The sequence below is a fragment of the Elephas maximus genome, chromosome 8 (genome assembly GCF_024166365.1).
Source record: "Elephas maximus indicus isolate mEleMax1 chromosome 8, mEleMax1 primary haplotype, whole genome shotgun sequence".
NCBI classification, from domain to species: Eukaryota; Metazoa; Chordata; class Mammalia; order Proboscidea; family Elephantidae; genus Elephas; species Elephas maximus.
This window is the reverse complement of record NC_064826.1, coordinates 72,295,952-72,317,664: the sequence shown is the minus strand read 5'-3', so window position 1 is coordinate 72,317,664 and position 21,713 is coordinate 72,295,952. Positions and strand designations below refer to the sequence as shown.

The window sequence follows — 21,713 nt, the reverse complement described above, 5'->3', positions numbered from 1 at the left end:
AGGATAGAGTTATGTTCCATAGTGCAAAAACATCAATGTCTACGTAATGTTTATATGATTTTACAAATTAAAAAACATTGTTTTTGAATTTATGTACCTTTGATGTGTTCGGATAAGACCAGTATTAAATTTTTAAGTATTGTACATTTTACTATAAATATGTCTTTCTGCTAAACTCACAGAGTCTCAGATTTTACTCATACTGCTCAGGAAAACTGCTTTAAATGCTAGAATCATTCAAAATATCATTAATAGGGTGTTTTCTTTGGCTATGTCCTAGTAAGCACAAGTAAAATTCTCTTTGCATAAAAGTCTCACTATTGTGACAAGGATATTTAAAAATAATTTTTTATGATCCATGATATTTAACAAATTCAGTTCAAATCTGTGGCAGACAAAGTCATTGAATATTTTATCTTCAAATAAATCATAGAGATTTCCCTAGAGAGAGAATTACAGTATCATGGATTTCCATTTCAAAACCATTATTGACTTACCGTTTGTTAATTATTTACCCTTAATATGTTTCCTAACTTGTGTGACTCTGCATTCAAAATAAATCAGTTTATAAGGAAACTTTGTTTACATTTTTGTTTCTACGAGTGCCATGTGTTTGTGTCTACAGTAGCCTCTCCATAGAGACAGAACTGTGAGACTTAGTTCAGAACACGATGGCATTTTCAATATAATAATAATAAAAAAGATAAATCAGAAAGGGGAAAGTAAGATAAACCAAATCTGCAATTACAAAATAAAAAAAGGAAAGAAAATCAGGGTTGTGTTGGAAGCTGTGAAGAAATTATTAAAAGGACGTAAGAGGACAAATCATATAAAGTGTATACATTGGCAAAAAAGAGAGGAAAGGGCAAAAAGGCACTAAAGGAAAAATATTAGAAAGCTTTGAATTAATTGAAACTAGTTTTAATTGAATTTATCATGATTTGGAAAACGTAACGTTAAGCAAAAACACATAATGGGTTATACCATGTAACGTTAATTTTGACAACTGTAAATCAGACAAGGAGACACTGAAATCATCATGAAGGATGCACGTCCTTACAGTGTCATCTTAATTTTAGAATTGCAAATTTGATTTCTGAAACTGTTTGAGTTTGATCAGCCAAAGCGGGGTGCCGTGAAATAAATCAATATGCAAAGAAAACATTCCATAATGTGATTTGTGGAGTTTCTCACGGTGAACTGGTAACATATTTTTGCAAAGTTGCATTTTTACCTTATACTTCCATTATAATTTGTATAACTAGAGTGATATTTGGTAAGACTAACCTACACGTGATTTGGCCTTAAAGCAAACCTGAACTTTTTTTTTTTTAATTTTAAGATCTATTACATAAAGAACAGTAAGAACAGTAGCTAAGCACTGAAGGAAAACATTGTGGTTAATTTTCCTTTACCCTCGTTCACTTCTTAATTATACCAGACAGTAGCATCTAATGAAAGGTGAATTATAAGAAATTGGTGATTGTTAGTAATATGTGATATTTAAATAGAATGCTAAATGTCTTGAAGCATTAGTGTCATTTGGCAACAATACAAATGTTAGAAAACTATTTATCTATTTGAGATTTCTGTTAGCATTCATATAACGTAGTTATAGTCTGTCTACTTCCAATAAGGTCTTGGGCTGGTTTTACAATAATAAAGCTAAATGAATTAACAAATGAATAAATACATGCATACATAAATGCAGCCAATGCAGGAAGAAGGGAAGGAAGATATTATATAAAGTTTTAAAATCACTTTTAAAATCGCTTTTGGATTACAGCTATAGAAATTGAAAACGAAAATGAAATTGACATATCTGAACAGCTAATGGAAGAAATGAAATATGATTTGTATTTAAAATGTGTATGCATGTACTTTTTTTGGTCAACTTCTGGTGAACATTAAGAGCTCAAGTTTATACAAGAGTTCTCTGAGACAATTCAAGAGGAGACAGAACACTATGAATCAGATGTAAAGTTTCTTTTGGCTGGAGGAAACCCTGGGCTCATAGAATGTTATGCTTAGACATACTTGCATAGACTACCTATAGTTATAGTTATTTTGCAAAGCACTAATACATCATCGTTGTGAGATTTAAAAATTATTTATGCCGTGTATTCAGCGATGGTTTTTCTGATCCTTTTTAAAGAATGATATAATTACATTAAAAATGAAAAAATTATTAATGATTGTTTTACAGGATAAAATAAAAAACCTACGGCCTTCTTTTGTGCTTTTTAGTAGCTAAATTTTTTCCCTTTGTCTTTTTTTCTGAGGAGAAAAAAAGGGACAGTTTAAAGTAAGAACGAGAAAACATCAAGGAACCAAGAGGGAAGGCTGGAAGAACTTAAAACTGAGCCACTTCCTTGCATTTAGCAAATCCGAGAAAACAATTTTCTGGTCTCATTTTATGTGTAAAAGAAATTGAGAAAAGGCAGAAATTTCAATTTTAGCTGTGCTTCCTAAAGTTTATATCTCTGCCTCTGTTGATGGCTTTGGATCAAAATTGCCATACCATATTGTTATTAGAGCACATGTGGCTTAATCTGTTGATAGTGTTCCAACATGTGCCCTCTTGACTTGATTTGTTATATGTCCAATTTGGTGGGAGGAAAGAAATCAGAACATTTGAACTATATTTCAGGTACCTTTTGTGATCATGCATTTTTCTCTTGAACATGGAGAAATTGAGAAATGTGACAACTTCATGAAGGAAGAAGTAGTAAATGTGTCAAAAGACAAATTACTAATAATGTTGAAAATGTCTATACTGATGCAGAAATATATATGTATATTTTTTATGTATATATATTAAAGGACTTGAAGATTATCTCTATGAAAAATTTAAGCATACAATTTCTGCTCACTTATCAATTATCTCATCCAACATTTTGCATTTACAACAATAGTGAAAAATCTACTCTGACTATTTTGTGTATTAATGACATACATCTAGCAGTAACAAACGCCAAGGTGTAAGGTGAGAGTAATGCTGGCTGTGATGGTTAAGGCTGTGTGTCAACTTGGCTGACCATGATTCTCAGTGGTTTGGCAGTTATGTAATGATGTAATTTGGCAGTTATATAATGATGTAATCTGGCAATTATGTGAGGTAGTCATCCTCCATTTTGTGATCTGATGTGGTCATCTTCTATGTTCACGTAATGCTGATTTCACATAACAGCTTGGTCTTTGGAACCTAACCATGTTGGTAAGTGAGAAGAGGGTGTATAACAAAGGAAGTATCATAAACCAATGGACAAAAAAAAAAAAAATTATTCAGTAATCAGTACTGTTATATGGTAGAATTTAGTGGCAATTATTTATAAAAATTAATTTATAATTCTTTTCACACAATACAACAAAATGAATACCAATGAGATTTTTAAAATTTAAATAATGGAGGAAAATAGAAGAAAATATAAATAAATATTATTTAAACTCTAAATGTATTTCCTCAGTTAAAATAACGGAAGAAATCACAAAGGTCAAAATTATATACTGTGGTTGCTAAAATGCACTGTCTGAGACCAAATAGATCTGAATGAAATCAATCTTCTTCCACTATTTCAGACAGACTACATTTACTACAATACCACATTACAGTTAGAAATTGCAACTAAAAGATGCCAAAAGAAATGTATGTTTGCTTGTGCTAAATAGGGGATCAAGCTAAAAAGAAAAAATGAAAGTTATTTAAAAACAATGGAAAATGAATATCTACCCACTGCCATCGAGTGGATTCCGACTCATAGCGACCCTAGAGGACAGAGTAGAATGAGTATACTACATACCAAATATATAGTATGGAATTTAGCCAAAGCAATAATTACAGATTTAAGTGAATTTATTAGAAAATTAGTATATTGGTCAAAGTTCTTAGCTGCAGACAATAGAACCCACAAAAGCTAGTTTAAAGCAGAAATGTTATTTATTATTAGCACTGGGCAGAGTACAGAATTTCCGGGAGAGTCACGAAAACAAGTTTGAATGCCGCCTAAAAAGAAATGAAACTGGGAGAATTGCCCAGTCCCGTCAGGTGAAAATTCCAGCAGAGGTCCCATGCCTCTATTCACAGTTCACTAATTAACATCCCTGAAGCCAGAAGCTGCGCTCAGGCTGGTAAAGGATACGGTAATCCAATGCCTCTGTGCCTACTTGCCACCACCTCAAGGTGTTCGTGCTCCTTTGAGTTGCATGCAGTTGCATTTTTCTTATGGAGTGTAGGTCACATGTGGGACTCAAGCTGCCAGGGTGCCACATATGTGGTTTTTTTTATCTTTCCAGCCTCTGATATGCAAGAAGCCATGCTCCAGGGAGATTGGAGTAAAGTGGAATAAGATAGTCTCTGATATTTACCATGGTCGGTCCTCTCCTTTGGATATACAATATTTATAATACTTTTGTTCCATTCTTAAAATTTCAAATCTCAATGGTAACAACAACATGCTATTGAAATTGAACTATCCCTTTTGTAAAGGAAAATTTGCTCACCTGCTTTCCAAAGTCTCAATAGTCGCTGCATTCCATCTCTCGATGAAATTTGTTTCTCCTCTAAATCAGCTACCATCCAAAATCATATAAATATGCATTATGTTATTATCCGCAACCAGCATGCCCTATATAAAATATGAGGGCCAGTGGGGAGGAAAATATTAATATAATTGATATAATCGAACACATACATACAGAACAGAACAAAAAAGAAAAGCTGGCATAGACCTTGTTTCTGTAATTGGTCACAAGGCCCCAGTGGGCATTTATAACTTCTTTCCTTCAGTTCAATTTTCCCTTAACAACATTTCAGTTGTTCAGGGTCCTTCATCTGGTGACTTCATTCTGTAACACTCCATCGCTTTGAGCTCAGCGGATCTCCCTATCTAACACTAGACATGGCAGTACCAGGAGACACCCCCGTTTTGGAGCAGCAGCTCCCTTTGCCTGTGATGATCATGACCATTCGCACAGCCAGTAGAGTGTATCTTCCTTTTTTTCCAGTTGATCTTGTGGCACAAAGAAACAAAAATAGCCTATTGGCATCCTCAGCTTCCAAATCCCTAGAAATAGTGTCTCCTGGTAGAAGCATTTCTCATTTGGGAACTAAAATCTCTAAAACAAGATGTCCAAAGTCATAAATAGAAGAAACCAAAAATTTTGAAGTGAATCATTCAATATAAGTCCTTTTCCCACCTTTTACTTCCCAGAACTATATATACTGGCTTTGGGGAAAATGGTACCATAGGCTGGTTACTGGTTGTGCTTCCCTAAAGATTTACAGCCTTGGAAACCCTATGCAGCAGTTCTACCCTGTTCTATAGGGTTACTATGAGTCAGAATTGACTCGATGGCAATGGGTTTTTGGGTTGAGATAAAACATCCAACTCTACAAACTATTATATCCTACCTGGCACCTTACCTGGACCTTCATTTGACCATTCTATCTTTCTTTAGGGCCAATTACTTCTGGATGAGAGAGTGTGTATTAAGACCAGTGGATTCCACTAAAGCCATCCCATTGTCTTCATTTCTTTGTTGTAAAATAAGTTCCTCATTCAAAAGCAATAGGGTGCCATGGCTGTGAATAAGGCATTGAATCAGTCTCTAGAAAGTGGTGCTGGCAGAAGAATGGTGGGCAGAGACAGCAAATCCACAGCCAAAAGAATTGCATATTCCAGTGATCAAATTGCTACCCCTTCTACAATTAAAGAAGTTCAAAGTGCTCAGTCTACCACAGATAACAGAATTGTTCCCCCAGAGTATGGTGCTGTTCCAGGGCTCAGGATTGTCCACTGCTGCTTGTGGAATGGGCAACTGTTTAACTTTGGTGAAGGGAAGTGCACGTTTATAAGTTCTTGCATAACCTCCATCCTTGCCAGCCTGACCACTTTTACGTAAGCAAGCGTTCAGGAGACTAGACAAAGAAACTGACTGACATCCATAGAGGTAACGGGGTGGGGGATGAAGGAGGGGTGGTTCAGAAATTTAAACAAACAAACAAAAAAAGCATGACTTTGCACAAAAACTTGAGAGCATCTTTTGTGATTATTCCATTATTCTTGGTTCTATTGAGCCATAACAGTCAAGCTCTCAGCTGCTTGCATTAAAGCCTAAATGAGCTGGAAGTACTTTGCTTGTTAGCTTATTTTTCCCTGGACCTTACTCAAGACTGGCAATTTACTTAATAAATGGATCAGATCAAAAGAACTGTATGTTGTGTATTTTTCCTCTAAAATCCAAAGACTTCCACAAAACATTATGCCTCTTTCTTAGTGTCAGGTGAAGTCCAGTATAGCAATTTGCCTTTCATTTTAGTTCTATTGTGCCCAAGATCGAAGGACACTCCAAAACCTCACTATTGTGGGACTCCCCTGAATTTTTATTGGATGTGTTTCCCACTTCTAACACTCACGTATTTTACCAGACGTCCTACAGTAGTTGCCACTTCTTGCTTAGATTTTATTGGCATGCTGTCATCAATATGGTAGGTCAGCATAATGTCCTATAGGATGGTGTTATGAGAAAAATCTTTGCTAACTATGGCACAGAGAGTATATGTAGTTCTAAGGTACGACAGTGAAACTGGCCTGCTCTCCTAGCCATGGGAGATAAAGGACAGTATACAAAAGACCAATTGGTATTTAAAGAAATGCTCATCCTCACTAATAATCAGAAAAATGCAAAATAAAAACAGCAAAGAAGTAACCACTTACCCTTCCAGTTAAAAAAAAAAAAAAAGTATATAAAATGTGATAATATTAAGTTTTGGTTAGGGTGTGATAAAATGAGCCTTGTACACTGCTGATCAGAATGTAATTTAAGATTATTGTATTGGAGCAGATCTGGTAGCATTATTAGAATATAGCTATCGAAACATATGACCCCCAAAAGTTACTTCTGATACCTTTCATTGAGTTACTGCATATATACATGTAACTGCAAATGAATGTCTGTTTAATTTTTGTGCATATGCAATATATCTCTAGGGCACACATATAATTAAAAAATAAATATCTGCACACTTATTTGACAGATCTTTATTCCTGTATACCTGCCTTAAGAATATAAAAAGAGATCAAAGCTCAGAGAGAAGAGGATCTGTGAAGTGATTTCATTGAAGAGAGCTGCTGTTCTCTTGACTTCATATCTAATGAGGAGCCCTTGCATGGGATCCCTCCGTTTCCTGGGGTCTGGGAATCTAATGGGTAGGACTTGGGCTGACTGATTGCTTTGATGGTAGTGCTTGACTGAGCACTGCTATACCCAGGGAGGCATACAGGGTGAACCCTACACCCTAACTGTCAGTTATGGAGAAGAATGCTTCCTACAGGCTAGAGGAGTACCATGCCAAGGAGATGGAGAACAGTGTGGGGTCATCTTGAGTCCTTTTTCCAGTAGTGCCACCTGAGGCAACATTGAACCCCAGTGGCAAGAAGCTGGTACCTTTCCCTTAGGCAGGTGAGGATATAAAAGGTGGGGCTGAGCACTGTCACGAATGACTTAAAGCTTCTCACTTGTCTCTAAGGTGGCAGTACTTCATAATGAAGCAAGAGAGCCAACAGCAATGGGCCTATGAATTTGGCCAATTGCTTAACATTTCTGGATTCGGTTACCTTTTCTGTAACACTGAATATTAAGAGATCCAACTGGGATATTATATTGAGTTCATTTCAAGGAAATGAACCTTTATGGTACTTTAGGGCCAGTCATAGAAATTTATCCTGAATTACCTACCACCTTCAACAACCGCCTGTGTTTTTCTATGTTTTTACTTCAGAAAATTTAAAGCCCAGTAAATTATGTTATCACATTATTAAATCTATAAATTTATAATACAAATATGGTATACCTAGTAGCTTTTCTGGGCAAATAATGAGGTTTAATGCCTAACAAACCACTAAATCAATGATGATGGTTATCATTAATATTAATAAAAATAATCATTATATGTATTATAAACATTTAACCTACAGTAATTATTTTCACAATATGATAGGTCTATTGCCTGAGTACACAGTTATCCATTGCTATTAGAATTAAAGTACTCTGAAGAATAGAATATTCAGTTATAGGGTATGTGACATGATAAGATATTTTAGCTAATCGGTCACTCCTCCACAAAATGTCAATCTGCATAAGGCAATCCCCGGGTTATGAACGTCTGACTTTCATACAACCCATAGTTATGAACCAACCTCCATAAAAGATATTATATTAAAAATTCAAGGTACATACAATGATTCATAGTAACAAACAGGTGCTACTTTGTCATGAGCATCAAACATCATTCTTATTATTATTTGTTAAAGATGTTTTATTGTATCTGCAAGAGTTTCTTTAATGTGTTTATGCATAGAAAGATAATACTGTATAATATATGCTAAGACAAACATTTGACTAACTGATGTTAGATATGAACGGTCTCAAACTGTTCCAATTTACATACAAATTTGACTTAAAGATAGACTTAGGAATGGAGCTCTTTGGCAATCTGGGGACTACCTGTATTTATAAAGTATCATCTACATATATTTCATACATTGCCTTCTTCCTGTAAAATAAAAATTGGATTCAATTTTTTTATTGCACATTAAATGTTGATTTAGTTAGACCTTCCCTAACATTTGAAATAGAATTTCAATAAAACTCTATTTTAACTGAAAAAGCATCATTCCAAATTCTCATACTTTTGACAAATAGTTATGATTGAAGTTGAAACATGAGATTCTTTCACATTCTGTGGCTCTTAGAGTCCAAACCAGACCTCAGTTTATAACTTTAAATCTTCTATGTCTTCGGGTTTATCAAACAGATGTTTAAGCAGGGAGACTGGCCTCTCCTTTTATATTAATCTCCCTTGAACATCCTCTTTCATGTAACTCTGTAATTCAACAAAAGAAATTTTTTACCATTAAAAAGCAATAATTTCAGCACTATGAAGTGCATATAAAGGAATACTGTGGAAAAAGCAATGAAATAAAATATAGCAATCAACAGGCACTTTGCCACTAGGCTGAAGAAATGTTCTAGCGGGAATTCCCAGATAGTTATAATGACTTTTTGTTTTTCCTGTTTATTGCAATTTATCTAAAGATGTTGATTTTTAAGTCTTATATTCAAATTCCTTGGTTTCTTTTCTGAGACTTTTGATGCCTTGAGAACGCATTACAGAATGGCAAATAGAATTACCTCCTTTTAAATGATCTCCCATTTTTTCCAGTGTAGATAGAACTAAACAAACTGCTCTTCATCCTACAGACTGCATATTTCAGGAATTTATTAAAGAGTTTGTGAGTAGTATATTGGATGTTTTAAAGTACTATTTCTCAAGAACTCTATATCTTTCAGTTTAAAGTCTCTCCTTCAGTTTTAATACAAATAAAATAAATATTTTTTATTACTTTCATCTACAATGTTGATGACGAAGTCTTCATTTTTGGTTGTGTGCATCATATAGTTTATCAGTCAAGTGTATATTGTATATTGCTAGTCCAATATTGTGGCAAAATAAGCAAATGAGTAAATGAGACCAGGTCTCAATCTTTGAGGAAGTGTGAAATTCCATAGGGGAGAAAACAGTGTCACATACGTAAAATTTGGGGGAAAAATTAGGGAAAAAAATACTATAAATAAGTCCCCTTTTCTTCATTAGAGGAGATACCAGTTTTAGTTTAAATAAAAGTAGGTGATATCCAGAGAAAGGAGCCCTGGTGGTGCAGTAGTTAAGCTCTGGGCTGCTAACTGAAAGGTCGGTGGTTCAAATCTATCAGCTGGTCTGCAGGAGAAAGTTGGGGCAGTTTGCTTCTGTAAAGATTTAGAGCCTTGGAAACCTTGTGGGGCAGTTTTACTTTGTCTTATAGAGTTGTTATGAGTCAGAATGTGCTTGACTATAATCAGAATGTCCAGAGGAAAAAGTTAATACCAAAATTTACATTAATGTAAGTCTGTCCATCATGTCCTTCCCATCTTCATGCCTACCATTTGTATATAATAATGATTTCCAAGGAGCTTGCATGTCAGTTATTCACTTGATTCTCACATCCTTGTTAGAAAATAGAAAAATAACATGTTGCCATCCCTAATTTGGAGATTGGAGAGGGTAATTTGCTCAATATCATGAAACAAGGAAAGGACAGGTATGCAGGCCTTTCACTCACTCCAGGCCAATGACTCTTGTTCTCTGCCAGTGGTTTTAATTATTTTTTTTAATTTTTGCAGCAGAACATTTAATTCAACAAAATTGAACATTGACCCAGACTATCTATCTATCCATCCATCCATCCATCCATCCATCCATCCATCCATCCATCCATCCATCCATCCATCCATCCATCCATCTATCCATAAGGTTTTCACTGGCTATTTTTTTTCAGAAGTAGATCACCAGGTCCTTCTTCCTAATCTGTGTTGGTCTGGAAGCTCGACTGAAACCCGTGCATCATGAGTGACCCTGCTGGTATTTGAATACCAGTGGCATAGCTTCCCCCACAGTATGACAAACTGACAGACAGGTAATAGTGTTTTCAATTGGCTTATTCACGCGCAAAAGCTAGGCAATGAGTAATGAAGACCAAAGAAGAATTGATGCCTTTGAATTATGGTATTGGTGAAGAATATTGAATATACATGTTTGCCAAAAGAGCGAACAAATCTGTCTTGGAAGAAGTACAGCCAGAATGATACTTAGAAGCAAGGATGGCGAGACTTCATCTCATGTACTTTGGACACGTTGTCAGGGGGCATTAGTCCCTGGTGAAGGACATCATGCTTGGTAAAGTAGAAGGTCAGCAAAAAAGATAGATTGACACAATGGCCATAAAAATAGGCTCAAGCATAGCAGTGATTGTGAAGATGACACAGGACTGGGCATTGTTTCATTCCATTGTGTACAGGGTCACTGTGAGTTGAAAGCGACTCAACATCACCTAACAACAACATACACACACACACAAATATATACATACATACATATATAGCCAAATGAGCTTCTCTGGAAGAGAAGGGTGAGAGTCTAGGAGTATCATTAAAATCCCTTTAGCCTCCCTAAGGACACACTACGCTCCTGATGGATGTTCACCTAGATCCTGCTTCAATTCTTCCAGACCTCATCTCTTTTTAGGCCGCTTTTTAGATTTTGGACAGCAATAATATTTGTGAATTCCTCCCTATGTGAAGAGGAGTTCCATTCCCATTTAAGTTTTACCTGCTTTGAACCCATTCACACCTTTTTGTCAACCCTGTTGATCCACTATTCTTAGGGACCAGCCTGCCTCTTTGTTAATTGGATTGTTATTAAATCTTCCCAATTCTGGATGTATCACTTGCTAATCTAAATTCAATAGTCTACATTTTTTCCTATTCGGTATTCAATAAAAACTTCATGGGCTTGAGCAGGTCTTTGAAAGAATTCAAAAGGCAAAGGGAAAGAATGAAGAACCTTTAAGCAATGGAAGGGAGTAATCGACATGCCACATTTCTGTATCTATGAGATGACAGTTGATGGTGTAGAGGACCTTGAAAGTCAGGCTAAAGGGTCCCATCTGGATGAAATAGATTCTAAGCCAGCCATTGTAGATTGAACAGGTGATAAATGGGATGAAAATACATTTGTCAGAAAGGTCATTCTGACAAGGCAATTCAGGATGGTATGTAAAGGGACAGATTAGAGAAAAATGGCAGTCTTCCCTCCTAATCTTCCCACAAAACAGAGAATACTTGGTCCAGAGCTATAAACATGGAAAGGGAGATGAGAGGATGATTTGAAAAGATGCTCTGTATAAGGCTTTGTGAGAACTTGTTGCTGAATTGTATAAGGGAGTGCTGACAATGAGGAATCAACAGAAATGGGAAATAGGCACAGCAAGTCAGTTTGAAGAAAGGAGTTGAATTTTGTATGGAAGCTACCATATTTTAGGTAAATAGAAATAGTCATATCCATAGTTGATTCAGCTGAAGTCATGGTTATAGGTGATCACCTAAGAGACTAAAAGTGTAGAGAAAACAGGAGACCAGGGAAATACCCTGGAATTGGTGATCCAAAGTGGGAAAAATTGGCATTATTTTAGAATAACTGCAGTGTTCTTTTCTTACATTTTTATGAATGTTTACTGTGGGCTGCTGTGCTGATTTGGTTCTATGCTAATTGCAGTAGAGCAATCACCAGGCTTCCAGGTTTTCCTAGCAGTGGGGAGTTGCTAGGTCAGGTGAATGTTAATGGAATCCAATGTTCTAGCTAATATGGAGGAGAATTTCCAACCATTATTGCTGCTGAAAGCTTTCTTGCCTTTAGCCTCTAACCCTGTACTTGGGTATACTAACTCAATTTCTCTCTCTCTTTCATTTTTTGTAAAAGTTATGTGACAGTTAATCAATTTTTAAGTTGATACTTGATGGTGTTAGAGATTGAATTGTGTCCCCCCAAAATGTGTGTCTATTTGGCTAGGCCATGATTCCCAATATTGTGTGATTGCCCACTATTTTGTCATCTGATATGATTTTCCTATGTGTTCTATAATGTTAATGAGGCAAGGATTAGAGGCATTTATGTTAATGAGGCAGGACTTAGTCTACAACATTAGGTTTATCTTAAATCAATCTCTTTTGAGATATAAAAGAGAGAAATGAGCAGAGAGACAGGGGACCTCCTGCCACCAAGAATCAAGAACTAGAAGGGGAGCATATCCTTTGGAAATGGGGTCCCTGCACTGAGAACCTCCTAGGTCAGGGGAAGATTGATGACAAGGACCTTCTCCCAGAGCCAACAGAGAAAGAGCGCTTCCCCTGGAGCTGGCACCCTGACTTCAGGCTTCTAGCCTCCTAGACTGTGAGAAAATAAATTTATCTTTGTTAAAGCCATCCATTTGTGGTATTTCTGTTATAGCAGCACTACATAACTAAGACAGTTGGTATCTCCTTTTAAATAATTGATACCTAAAATAGTCCTGTAGTTAAGTTTTCCTACTCTTTTTGTTTAGTTTGAGTTTTAAAAACACAACTCTTATAGGCAAAAATTCCTTAATGCTAAAGATTGCCTTTGATGAAAAGAATTGCCAAAATCAATTATGCTAGTTAGCACCATTTTTTTGAAGTCTAAAAAATAGCTCTTACCCTTTATTATAAAACTATCTAGAGTGTTCACTTGTTGAAGTGGATCTGGGATTCTGCCATGACTCTTCACCATGGTTCTCCACCTGGAACAGCATGGGTAATAAGGAAGCAGTTGCATGCAAGCGTTCGCTGTGTGAAAGGATAGAAAATCTATATGCTGGCCATTTCATTGAGGGAGGCCTCATTGCTGTAGCAGTTTATCCCATTACTAAAGACGGGCCATGCTGATATCCTCGCATTCAGCTGCTGACCAGCAGCAGGGCACTCAGCTTTAATAGGGAGCATATGATCGCTCCAGCTGGCAGGGTGACACCATTTGGCAATGTTCCCTGGCAGCTCAACAAAAGATTTTCAAATATCAAAGCAAGAGGAGAGACCCCTGTCTTTATAAGGAAAATCATTTCGCTGTGCATGCATTTTGCTTCCATATAAATTATTACTTAGAACTTGCTGAATCCTGTGAAATTCACTCTGAGAATTTGTAAACTGTTAATTTAAAATGATAAATAAATGGTAAGTTATAGGAAACTTAATTTTGTATTTACGCAGAGAAAACAGCTTGAACATAGTTAAAAGTGAGACAAGTCTTTGCTTGTTTTTAAAAAAGAGCCAGTGTGAACACACAAGGCAATCAGGATTTAGATTGGTTAGATTACGAAAACTTAAGAATCATGTAATTTTACTGCAAAACAGGACCTTATTTTAGCAAAGTATAATTTCACCGTATGGAAAAGCTGTGTGGCAGAGTGATTGTTGCCTGATCAAGTTCATACAATTTATAAGTGGCAATTTAGGAATGTGTTGGTTCTCTTGACTGAGCAGTGTTCATTATTTTCTATCCTGCCAAAAATAAGAATTTAAGAAAAACTGGGCAGTTATCCTGGTCTACCCATTAGTATTAAAAAGCTACATTAGATTAGTATGAACAATAAATACACCTGAGCATTATATTCTAGAACTAAATCTCTGACTCTTATTTTAAAATTTAATCTGTTTACATGTAAGAACAAGAGATGGGACTACAGACATGATTGTCAATTGTCTGTTGGCTATCTTAAAAAAATGTATGTGAAAAAGCTTCCACCTATGGAAGACCATGGCATTTATTTTTTCTTGGGTAGTCAATAGAATTACACTAATACTGTATATGTTGTTTAAGTCTCATTAGCCTTATATTTTGTCGACCAGGATTAAAGCAACCACTTTCATTCTGGGAAAAAATTACCTAATCACGTAAAATCATATAAAAATCATCTGGTGATTCTCCTTCCACTAACAGAGTATGTTGGTGGTTGTGGTGGCTGTTGAGTTGATTCTGACTCACGGCTACTCCATGTGTGCAGAGTAGAACTATTGCATAGGGTTTTCAGGGCTGTGACTTTACAGAAGCAGATCACCAGCCCTATGTTTCAAGATACCTCTGGGTAGTTTTGAACACCAAGCATTTGGCAAGTAGTCAAGTGTTTAACTCTCTGTGCCACCCAGGGATTTTATCAGAGTGTAAAACCAAAAGCCAAACCCTTTGCCCTCAAGTTGGTTCCAACTTATAGCAATCCTGTAGGACAGATTGGAACTGCCCCACAGGGTTTCCAAGGCTGTAATCTTTGTGGAAGCAGACTGCCACATCTTTCTTCTGTGGAGAGGCTGGTGGGTTCAAACTGCTGACATTTTGGTTAGCAACTGAGCACCTAACCACTTTGCCACCAGAGGTCCTATAGAAGAGTTTACAAGTGTAAAAATATATTTTGTTTTATACAAACAAAATGGATATTTTAAACAAATTGTGTTTGTTCACATCACAAAAATTAAAGATGCTTGTTACATTACACAAATATTTAGAGTAGTATCCTTTTACAAAGAAAATCTTCTTACAACATGAGTAGTGTTATCAAATTTACTTGCATCTTTACAGGAAGAAAACCTGTTCTTTAATTCAATAAAAATGTTATACGTGCTTATTACAGGCTAATTCTACAGGGACTAAAACACACATATTGCTATGGCTCTTGTTTATAGATAGTATGTTTTTAAGTGCAAAAATAACTTATATTTATAAGAAGAAGTCATGTGATCTCATCACAGTTTAATAGGCCTCATGAAGAAGCTAGGAATTGAGCTGGGTTTGGTGGTGGGTATCACGGATTGGCTGGCTCATCAATCTCCCAGCTCCCCAGTAGAGTGCTTCTCAGTCTATCTGTGGAAAGGGCCAAAGTTTTGGTTGTTTCTTTTTATTTCTTATTGATGTAATAACATGGTCGTACTGAGCAAACCTTGTTCCTACCAAGTTTGGCTTACTCACGTCACATGCCTATCACCATGAAATCTGACATTGACAAAACTGGCCTATACTCTGTTCACTGAGATGAGTCCACGAATGATAGATGCACTTCGTTGTCATAGCAACTTCAGATTGCTGTAAAATTCTCTCTATACTTACTCTCAGTTCCTGTGCTTACTCATTGCACACTACTAGCAAATAGCTGCCTTGGTCCATTGACCATGTTTTGACTAGTGCTGCCCTAGTGGGACTTCCTATACTGCAAAGGCAGAAAACTGAAAGTGATATTTTCCAAAAGTTACTGGCAGCCAGGTTTCTTGGATGTAATTCAGGCTCTGACAATTACCTGTATTAGAGATGGGCTGTGATTTGAAACAGGTCAGGATTTAGTTCATGGGGAAGTTTGTAGTAGAGACATCATGGTTTCCCGCAGCCGCAGCAGCAGTTTTGTGGATCAGGAAATGGCAGTGAGATTCTGAGGGCTAGGAGTTGTTCTGGAAGCTTGACCTAGAGCCTTCTCTTCCAGCCTCTGCAATTATTTTGCAAACCACCTAACAAACCCATTGCTGTTCAGTTGAATTCAATCATGGTGGCAATAAATCTTGTTCTGTGTGACTTATTCAGTTCCTTTGTCTGTGGACCAGTGGTTCTCTAACTTCAGTGTGCGTATGGATCACCTGGGGATGATGTTAAAATACAGATTCTGATTCGGGGGTGTAGAGTGGGGATCTGAGATTCTGCGTGTCTAACAAGCTCTCAGTCAATGCCAGTGGTGTTGGTTTCTAGACCAAACATTGAGCAGCAAAACACTTAACTAGACTAAGCCTCCAAGATCAACTTCCACCCCCAGAACCACATTGAAGGTATTAGGCTTCAGCAAGACGGTGAGAAACTATTCTGATTGCTTTTATTACTTCCCCTGGAATAGAAACAGTCTACCTATGGCAATATCCAAAATCCAATCACAATTTCCTTTTTTTAAACTTTATTAGGAACAACAACAAAAAGATGAAGTTTTTTTTTTTTTTCGTATATCTATATATCCATATCTAGATAAGGAGCCCTGATGGCACAGTGGTTAAGAGCTTGGCTGCTAACCAAAAGGTCCATGGTTCAAGCCCACTATCACCACTGCAGGAGAAAGATGTGTCAGTCTGCTTCTGTAAAGATTTACAGCCTTGGAAAACCTATGGGACAGTTCTACTCTGTCCTGTGGGGTTGCTATGAGTTGGAATCAACTTGAGGGCAGTGGGTTTGGTTTTTGGTTTTATCTAGATAGATCATATGAGAAAGATTAAATAAATTAGATTCTTAGCAAAGAAACTTCGAACAGGGAACTTATAGGTATCATTTTTTAGCCGCTTCAATGCAGATATGCACCCTACCTATTTTAAGGGACACATAATTCTTGTCAGTAGCCTATAACATCATATTCGCAGTCTATTAATTTTATCTGGTTCCCAAGAGAAAGGAAAATCATCATATGTTGGTGTTTGGGAGAGGGATGTCTCAGGCCACATTTGGAGGCATTCCTGTGGATTATCTGTACCACCTAGGTCCTGAGAGATTTTGCTTCAGAGAGGAAAAAAGAATGGGAAAACTTATATGAAATATCTATAATAGGCAAATATTTAGAAACCGGGGTTTATTAGTGGTTACCAGGAGCTGGAGGGAGGAGGAAAGAGAGAATCATTGCTTAGGGACACTGAGCGTGTGTTAAGGGCTATGTAAAAATCTGGAAATTAGATAGTGGTGATTGTTTCACAACCTGATGAACGTAACTACTGTCACTGAATTGTACATGTAAACATGTTGAAATGACAAATGTTTTGTTTTAGGTAGATACATATAGATCTTTTAATGTCTATTTCCTCATCTATAAAATATATATACTTTTTAATTATGGCATATATATATGTATATATGCCACAATTAAAAACAAAAACAGGATGGGTGATAGAATTCCAGATGGCAAAGAGTGTGGGCAATGGTGGGGAAATAGAACTGGGCTGTTTTTCCATAAAGACAGTGAGGAGAGTGGGCAGAAATGCAGGTTACTGGAGAGGAGGAGTTGTGGCTAAGCGTAGACCTGAGAGATGGCAGTGGAGGTAGTGACAGATTATATAGAGCCTTGACTGACAGGTGGAGAAGTTTGGATTTGATACTGTGAAAACGAGAGTCTTGAGAAGTTTCTAAGAAGCTAAAAAAAAAAAAAAAAAAGAGGTGTTATTTTGGGAGATGCATTAGGCAACCTTCAGAAAGCAGGTATGTTTTCATGGGTATTATGATTATTAATATGAGCTACAAAAGTAAATTTAGGAAAGGATTTGGAGTGGCATTCTAATTTTGTGTAGCATAAAGTAAATTAGCAAAAATAAAATAAAATAAATTTAACAGTTTATCAGTTTTAGCCTTGACCTAAAATAAAAATTGTCAAATATATTGGATAATCTTTGCTCTGTCATCCCTTGAGGAGCTATCTTTAAAGACAAATATTAAACTTTACTCTCCACTTTTTTCTTTTCCTTTTATTTTCCAATATTTATCTGATTATACTCCATCTGATACCAAGTGTGTGAAGTAACATCTGCTCTGTTCCAAAGCCAAGCATTTGTTCTATCCAGTCTTAGTCATCTGGGCTATCCTGAACATGGCACATAAATGAAAAGGAAGCTGCCAGAGTGACCATCACATCTCCTAGCAGGCCACCCTTGCAGAAGCATAACCCATGCCTTTGGCTTCTCAAAGGGGCGTGTTATTGTGAAAACCATTTTGAACTAGAACATACAGTTCTCTCAAGCTGTATGGTGTCAACTTTTTGCATGGTCAGAATAAAGCAGAGAATGGTAGGGAATGGCAGCTGAATAATTTAGTAACTATTGAATTTAGTTTCACTAGCAATCACAAAATGAAATCAATAAACACCATAGTGCTGCTGATCCTACCAAGCCCACTGTACCACCATGTGTGAATTATGCAGCCCCGATGTGAGCGCTCATCTTCTCCTATGGCCTTGGCTGTGAGCGCTGATCCAAACCCAAACCCATTGCCATGGAGTTGATTCCAACTCATAATGACCCTATAGGACAGAGTAGAGCTGCCCCATAGGGTTTCTAAGGAGCAGCTGGTGGATTTGAACTGTTGACCTTCTGGTTAGCAGCTGAACTCTTAACCACTGCACCCCCCAGGGCTCCAAAGAATACCCTTTGGGAACTTGAACTCTGTTAGGCTCCTGATTTCTTGAATAGATATGCCATCCAGAGATTTAAACTGAATGCTGACTCTTAATTATGACTGCTTACTGGAAATTTCTGCCTACTGTATATATATCCATACCAAATCAAGAAGTTAATGTTACACTCACTTATTAACTACTAGAAACTTGCTTCTATGTTCTCCATTTTAGACAGTTTGAATACAGCTCACCAGATGGGCAAAGCTAGAAACGTCCAAGTTATTTAGTTATCTTTAAACCCCTTCAACTATCCACCAGGTTTTCAGTTTCTAACTCTCCCTTTCTAGTTGCTTGTAACTTCTTTTTGTTTCAATGGCCATTGTCTTTGTTTCTACCCTCATAAGCAGAAAGTTCCTGTTTGAATTCCAGTCCATTATTGGAAACCCTGGTGGGGTAGTGGTTAAGTGCTATGGCTGCCAAACAAGAGGTCGGCAGTTCAAATCCACCAGGCGCTCTTTGGAACTCTATGGGGCAGTTCTGCTCTGTCCTATAGGGTCACTATGAGTCGGAATCAGCTTGATAGCAGTGAGTTTTGTTTGATTTTCTTACTGTATGAACTGGAATATAGAGTTGGAAATTTTAAGTCTATTTCCTTATCTGTAAAAAAGAAAGGCAGATCTCCAACTTACAGAGTAGATTTAGGATTACATGGATATTCTAGGTAAACTCAACACAGTATATAACTCATAGCAGACATTCAATGAAGGTTAACCCATTCTTATCATATACTCAGCTCCACCACTCACTAAACAAGACCTTGGGAAAATTTCTTAACCTTCCTGTGGCTCAGATTCCTCACCTGTGAAGTTGAAGTAAGCATAACACCTTACTTCAAAAGGTTGTTCTGAAGTTTAGATAATTTAATACCTTTAAAATACGTAAGGAGTTGAATAGTGTTGGCACATTGTTGTTGTCGTTAGGTGCCATTGAGTCGGCTCCGATTCATAGCGACTCCATGTACAACAGAACGAAACTGCCCAGTCCTGTGCCATCATCACAATTGTTAGGCTTCAGCTGGTTGTTGCAGCCACTGTGTCAATCCATCTCACTGAGGGTCTTCCTTTTTATTGCTGACTGTCTACTTTACCAAGCATGGTGTCCTTCTCCAGGGACTGATCCCTCCTGATAACATGTCCAAAGTACAGGAGATGAAGTCTTGCCATCCTTGCTTCTAAGGAGCATTCTGGCTGTACTACTCCCAAGACAAATTTGTTCGTTCTGACAGTCCATGGTATATTCAATATTCTTTGCCAACATCTTAATTCAAAGGCATCAGTTCTTCTTTGGCTCTCCTTATTTGTTGTCTAGCTTTCCCATGCATATGAGGTGATTGAAAATACCATGGCTTGGGTCAGGCACACCTTAGTCCTCAAAGTGACATCTTTGCTTTTGAAGACTTTAAAGAGGTCTTTTAAAGCAGATTTGCCCAACACAATACATTGTTTTATTTCTTCACTGCGGCTTCCATGAGCATTGATTGTGGATCCAAGTAAAATGAAATCTTTGACAACTTTATTATTTTCCCCATTTATCATGATGTTGCTTATTGGTCCAGTTGTGAGGATTTTTGTTTTCTTTATGTTGAGGTGTAATCCATACTGAAGGCTGTATGTAGTCTTTGATCTTTGTTAGTAAGTTCTTCAAGTCCTCTTCACTTTCAGCAAGCAAGGTTGTGTCATCTGCATATCACAGGTTGTTAATGAGTCTTCCTCCAATTCTGATGCCCTGTTCTTGTTCGTATAGTCTATCTTCTTGATTATTTGCTCAGTATACAGATTGAATGAGTATGGCGAAAGGATACAACCCTGAAGCACACCTTTCCTGACTTACAAAACCACACAGTATCCCCTTGTTCTATTTGAATGACTACCTCTGGGTTATGACACATAGTAAGCACTCAACATTTATTTTCCATATTAGTTGTTATCATCATCATTTTCATAGGCCCCCTGCCCATTAACACTCAATACATGACATTTGAGTAGAAATGGGATTTTAGTCCTCTCTGTTGTTATAGGGAAAACAGAGCTAACTCACATAGACAGCCCTCTGACCTCTGTTATCAGGTGATTCTACTTCCCACACCTCTCAGCTCAGACAAATTGACTTTGATGTTTTGAGCTATAATTGTCTCCTAGGAATGCAATCTTGGTGCATATGCCAGTAGGATTAAGAGGATTGAATTTGAATTGTTACATTAAAAGGAACCTGCTTCTCTCTATGGTTGATTATCACAGAGAAATATAGTACCTGAATGAGGAGACAGAATTTTCAATGCATTCTCCCATTGGGCCAGATGACTCTGCCATGGTGACAGGCTGCCTCTGCTAATAAACTGTACCACTGGTTATTAAGAATGGTCAAAAGTTCAACTAAGAACCAACACAAGTCCATCCAATTCCAGGAAAATTCCTCAAAGTACATACCCCCTTAGTGACTGGCAACCATAGTATCATCTTCATCTTTGTATGTAGTCATTACAATTTAGAGTCTAACATCCCTCTAACTCAAGATAATAACAGCTTGAACATAAATACTTTAGTGATAAAATAAATAGTGGAGATATATTTAGAGGATATCTCTAATTGTAGATATAAATAGATTTATATTTTAATACTTATATCTAATTAAGATAACCATTTATACATACTCTATTAAAGTGTGAATTTAAAAGCTTGATGTATATCAATAAGCACACATACTTGTTACAGCTAAAGTTTCAAAATGATATTAAAAAATACTATTAGGTGTATATTAACTTACTTTTTCCTTTTCAAGACAGTATTGTACTAAGTTAGCCAGACATGTTTATTTTAAATCACTAAAGAGAATAAAAATTAGCATATGTTAACAGTTCTTGGTTTCCCATTTTCTAAATTAAAGCAAATCTGGAATGAGTGAATTGAACAATATGGTAAACTTAGTTTCTGCTAATCTTGCTTAATCCCTTTATTTTCTCTTTACTGTGAATAGTTTAACAACCCTTACAAAACAGCAGAGATGCAAATGTTAATTTTGAATCTAACTGCTTTTTCACGTTGTAAATGTTGATATATTTTCAGTGAAATTGCTATTGCACCTCCAAGTAGA

The 21,713-nt window shown here is 36.7% G+C and overlaps 1 protein-coding gene across 1 annotated transcript in view; it reads left to right on the top strand.

The window, feature by feature from the left end:
- Positions 1–21,713, top strand: part of THSD7A (thrombospondin type 1 domain containing 7A) — a 487,115-nt gene that overhangs the window by 223,315 nt on the left and 242,087 nt on the right. The window lies entirely within an intron of this gene.